Below are 6,000 nucleotides of genomic sequence, written 5' to 3' on the forward strand. Positions count from 1 at the left end.
TTTATTGTATAATAGTCTGAAATATTGCCTCATTATACTAATTTTGGCACACAATATTATAGGCTGTTTTAGATTTAATCATTCTATCATTGGTGCATAAATAAGCTAACATTTTCTCAATTGGATATGATTATTTTTATTGTAAAATACATGTAATCTATGAATATAAATTCATTAATTGGTGATCAAAATACATTTTTTCTTAATAGGATAAGGCTATTTTTTACTATGGTAGAATGTAGGTAACATATAATGTCACTATCTTAAAGGGTTTCATCTGTAGAATTAAGTACACTTGCAGCATTTTACAACACTCATTACTATCTACTTCCAGAAGGTGTAATCCCTGTGAGACATCACCTCTTGCTTCTCAACTCTCTCACTCCTGGAACTCACTCATCTGCCTTCTGTTCTTATACATTTGTCTATTTTAGACTGCCCATACAATGGAATTGTGCAATATTTTAATTTTGTTTCTGGTTTCTTTCACTTCATATGTTGTAGTGGTTTTCCTATGCTCTATTCTGGCAATAATTTATTATCTTTTATAGCTGAGATAACATTTCATTCCATGATTCTGTAGGTAGTAAAGTTTTAGAACTAAGTAAAGTTATGTTGCTAACAACAATTTAGAAGAGCACACTGTGATACTGGAGCTGAAGAAATGAGAAAAGACACAGAGAAATATAGAAGCATTGGGGACCAGGGGACTAAAGGCTCACCAGCTCTTGAACCCTGAGTTTCTGTAAATAAGCTAATATTTATTAGGTGACCATATGTTTGTGGGTTTATTTCTTGGCTTGCTATCCTGTTCCACTGGTCTTCAGGTCTAGTCTTGTGCCAGTACCAACCTGTTCTTTATTATTTTATTTTATTTGTTGGTTATGGGGCTTGAAGCCAGGGCCTGGATGCTGTCTGTAAGGTTTTTCATTCAAGGCTAGCGCTCTACCACTTTGAACCACAAGGCTACTTCTGTCTTTCTGGTAGATAAATGGAGATAAGAGTCTCTCAGACTTTCCTACCCAGGCTGGCTTTGAACTGCAGTTCTCATATATCAGCCTCCTGAGTAGGATTATAAGCATTAGCCATGAATCCGTGGCTCAGCTGGGTTTTTAAATTTATTTTTTTAAATAGCCAGGATAAGTGAAATTGTGTGGGTGATCAAATAATGTTTTTTTTTTAATTTCATGTTAGTTAGAAGAAAGGGCAAGTAAAGGTATGACAAACCTTTGGAAGGGACCTGGGAAATTAGAGCTTCATTCACTTAAACCCTGGAGCCTAGTATAAATCAGTGCTGGAATCTTGAGTTAGACTGTATGAGTTTAGCATGTGAAGTTTTGGCTAAGTTGTGTAACTTCTTTGAGACTGAATGTCTAAGAAATGAACATAATGCTCTTTTACCTAAGGGAAATAGCTACTGTGAAAGTAAATATTAAAGAACTGCAAAGGACCAAGCCAAAAAATTTTATTTTTATTATTATGGTTAGGTATTTAAATTTGAAGTTTGTTATTGATATTCCTTCAGCACTGTTTTTCCTGCTAAAGATTGTTTTTATATGAAATTTGGATTTCTTTCTCTATTTTACTAAAGAATATTTTTTGGGATCTTGATAGGTATTGTACTGTATTTTACCAGATACACATAAGACAAGGTCCTCATATCTAAAGTGCACTTAGAGCTTAAAAAATTAACCCCCACCCAATAAACCCTCAACGAAACAACCCAATTAAAAATGGGCTAAAGACTTAAAGAGAAAATTCTCAGAAGGAGAAATAGAAATATGGGCAATAGATACATGAAGAAGTAGTGAATATTTCTGGCTGGAAATGTGGCCTGGTGGTGGAGTTCTCGCCTAGTATGTATGAAGCTCTGGGTTCAATTTTTCAGTTCCACGTATACAGAAAAAGCCAGAAGTAGTGATGCTGTGGCTCAGGTGATATAGTGCTAGCCTTGAGAAAGCTCAAGGACAGTGCCCAGTCCTTGAGTTTCCCAGCTTCAGGACTGGCAAAAAAAGTATTCAGCATCTCATGCCATAATAGAAATGCATATCAAAACAATGTTGTTTTAACATTGAGACACCACCTCACTCCAGTTAGAATGGCCATTATCAAGAAAATTAGCGTTAACCAATACTGGCAGGGATGTGGTCAAAAGGGAATTCTAGATACCTGGTTGGTGGGAATATAAACTAGTTCAACCACTCTGGAAAGCAGTGTGAAGGCTCTATAAAAGATCAAAAATAGAGTTTTCCTATTCTCCAGTAATTCCATTCCTGGGCATTTATTTAACAGCACAAACAGGACCACACTAGAGTTACCAGCACAGACATATTTATTGCAGCATTGTTTACCATAGCCAAGATACAGAATCAACCCAGATGCCCCTCAGCAGAGGAATGGATCAAGAAAATGTGGGGTATCTACATAATGGAATTCTGTGCTTCCATCTGAAAGAGTGACATTGCCCCATTCATAGGGATGGAAAAATCTGGAAAAATTATATTAAGCAAAGTAAGCTGGACTCAAAGAAACATCGGTTGTGTAGTTTCCCTCATTTGTGGTAAGTAGAATGTGCCTATAAATTTACAAATAAACACACTGGGTGGTAAAAGAAAAAAATATACTCGGACACGATAAATCATACAGGATTCTGGATATTCACACTGTAAGACCAAGGAGGATATTCTTAGGAGTAATCATAAAGACACAACAGCTATGGGCATCTGATCACATAAATAACAAACTCCAGGAAATTGAAACAAAAATTTTTTCTTTGTTGCTGGCTATTTTTTGCCAGTCCTGGGGCTTGGGACTCAGCGCCTGAGCACTATCCTTGGACTTTCTCAAGGCTAGAGCTCTACCATTTGAGCCATTACACCACTTCTGGGTATGTGGTATGGAGGAATGGAACCCAAGGCTTCATTAGGCAAGCACTATGTGATTAGGTCATGCTCCTGGCCCTTTCTTTTCTTTACTTTTTGGTTCATTTGTTCATTTATCTGTCTTTGGGAGGTCAAGGAGGGGCAGAAACTTCCTAACAAACCATGTAAAAATGCAGCTAGATACTATGTTGAAAATGAACTGTTTAACTTGTAGGTCAGGAAGGAAGGGAAACACTGGGAGAGAGCAAGGAAAGGGCATTATTCAAAATGAAGTATAGTCTTTATATGATTTATGTAACCCCTGTCTTTGTATATTACAATAATAAATAAATTAAAACAAACTTCAGTGAAGCAATGGCATTGAAGACATTTGAAGCCAAACAACTAATAGTTTTTCCAAGCTTATTTCTTATTTTATTGAACCTTTCTTAAATTTAAAATAATTGAGATATGTGCTGGTGGCTCATACCAGTAATCCTAGCTACTCAGGAGCCTGAACATTGCAATTCAAAACTAGCCCATTCTTATCTCAAATTAATTAGTAAAAAATCAGAAGCAGAGTTCATCAGCCTTGAGCAAAAAAGCATGAAGTTAGCTCCTAAGCCCTGAATTCAGGCCCCAGTACTGGTATATACATTTAAAAAAAGATAGATGGAGTGATAGTGGGAGAAGAACACGGAAGGGGTAACAATGTTTGAGAAATAATGTACTCACTATCTTATGAATGTAAATGCAATCCCTCTATATATCTCCTTGACAATAAAATTTAAAAAAGATTATTAACTACAGAAAAACCGAAACTCATTCCTGCAAATATCTGGTTAAAATGATTGCTATATTATTATACAGTGGGATACTTGCGTGTTTAGGAATTATATAAAGAATTGGTATTTCATATAGTTACAATAACAGATGTGAAGTGATATGTCTTTGTGGCTTTTCATTTTTAATATATTAGGTTTATATTTAGTTGGCATATGATTACACATGTCTATAGTTTATAGGATGACATTTCAATGTAGGTATACATTATGCTAGTTTCAAATCAGGGCAAATCAAATACTCATTTCCTCCAGTAGTTTTTTTCTTCAGTCCTGGGGATTGGACTCTGAGCAGGGCCTTAGCACTGTCCTTGGATTTTCTCAAGGTTAGAGCTCTACCCCTTGAGGCACAACACCACTTCTGGCTTTTTCTGTGTAGGTCATACTGAGTAATTGAACCCAGGGCTTTGTGTATGCTAGGTGAGCACTCTGCTATGAGGCCATGCTCCTGGCCCCTAAAAGCATTTTTAGATTAGTGTAGAAAAACATTTATTCAAAGCACGATCTCCACTATGGAACATTTAAACCAATGGACCTGTGCATGTTTTTACAGGGCAGAATGTACAAGAATCTTTGATATCTTCATCAGATGCATGAAAAACAAACTTGTTAGAAGACAAGAAATCAAGTTAAAGAAGTGAAAGGGAAGAGCAAGCTGGTAGTACTATTAATTGAGAAGATATTCGTGTCAAGCTGGCAAATTGAGACATTACTTTTGAAAAGAGAAGGGGCTATGATCCATCAATAGGACACTATGAATATGAGTGAAGCTGGGTATTATGCTTATCTACTGAGCTCAGTCAACAGTAACAGCTACCATGTTAGAGCAGTTTATGGTGAACATTCATCCCATCTACAGACGAAGAACATGAGGGCTAGCAGGTTTCTTGCTTTAGTGGGAGAATTGGTTCCTGTCCAGCAGAGTGTGGGACAGAGATGTCTCCATGGGAGCCTTTTGTGTCATGCCTCTTTTGTACAGTGTATGAGACACCTGACTAGGCCTCCTTAATTGAGCACTTGAGGATGGATGAATTTATTTTGTGAGAAGTCAAGTGGGAGAAAGAAGGCTTTATGGCCATGCTCCTCCAATTTCCTCACACAACAGGAATCCAGTCCCAGGTTTTGGATTTTGAAGTTTTGAGGAGTTGATACTTCCTACTGTGATACCCACGCTGCTGGTCAGGGTACAGACTGTAGTACAGCTGGCTTGATTCCAAGGGCAGAGACTCCAGGGTTCCAGGTTCCCCTCACTTTAGGACTTGTCACAAAAATCAAACACTGACTTGTGGTAGCCAGAGTCAGATTTGACATTTTGGTAGGATCCTTAGGTGATGCGCAGACAGGCAAAAGTTTGGAAGGTAATGCTGCAATAGGTCCTCAAATCTGACTTTGGGAAACTGAAACAAGGTGTGGCATTCAATATATTTCTTACATTTATGAACAATTGACTAATAATATAAAACTTAAAAATGATGTTGGGTGGGTTAAGTTCAGTTTTAGTTTACTTATCAGGAAAACTGTTGGAAAAGGTAAGCATGACATTTCTCAGTTTTGAAAAAGAATTTCACAATGGTCCAAACTCATAGAAACTAGCCTTGGGCAGTGGATAGAGACCTAATGAATAAGCCACTTGCCTTTCCACACTGCAGTGCTCAGAGTCAGCTGTTAGCCAATTGCCTGACACATACTGGGGCCTTGACTTTATCTCTAGGACTAGTCTGTCCTGTGGCTGGCTGGGAGGAAATGCAGGGCCAGATGGTGAGGAGAGTCTGTCAGACTTGCCTCCTTCCTTTTTATCACATTAGCCAAGTTGCTAACAACCAGAATACTTATTTCTTTACCTACCTCAACAGCCTTATATTCTCTGCTTTCTTTTCTGTTTCCCATTTTGGCTCTGAGAAAAAAAAAGTCTGATTGTCATAATCAGAGACAATGAATTTTTTTTTGTTATCCTAGGAAAACACTTTCTCTTTGTGTCTTTGAAAGAGAACCACATGGTGGAGTCTTAAGGGCTCAGATTCCCTAGGAATAAGCAAATACCCTTTCACCTGAGACTTCCTTGAAGCAAAATGACTGTTAGATTTTACCATGTCATGTTTCAAATTGAATTTTCCTCCCCATACTACATGTACTTATCACACATTATGCATCCCCTCCCCCTATCCTTAAAATGGTTCATGCCTCCTTTATCATATCCAGTCCTCTGGCAGCTTGTGATTGGCTAAAACATAAGCCAATGGTCAGATGCAACATCCTGCCTTATGTTTGTGACCTGGTGTTTCTTCTTCAAGAGTGGT

This window comes from Megascapheus bottae, chromosome 10, assembly GCF_031878675.1.
Source record: "Megascapheus bottae isolate mThoBot1 chromosome 10, mThoBot2.hap1, whole genome shotgun sequence".
Taxonomy (NCBI): domain Eukaryota; kingdom Metazoa; phylum Chordata; class Mammalia; order Rodentia; family Geomyidae; genus Megascapheus; species Megascapheus bottae.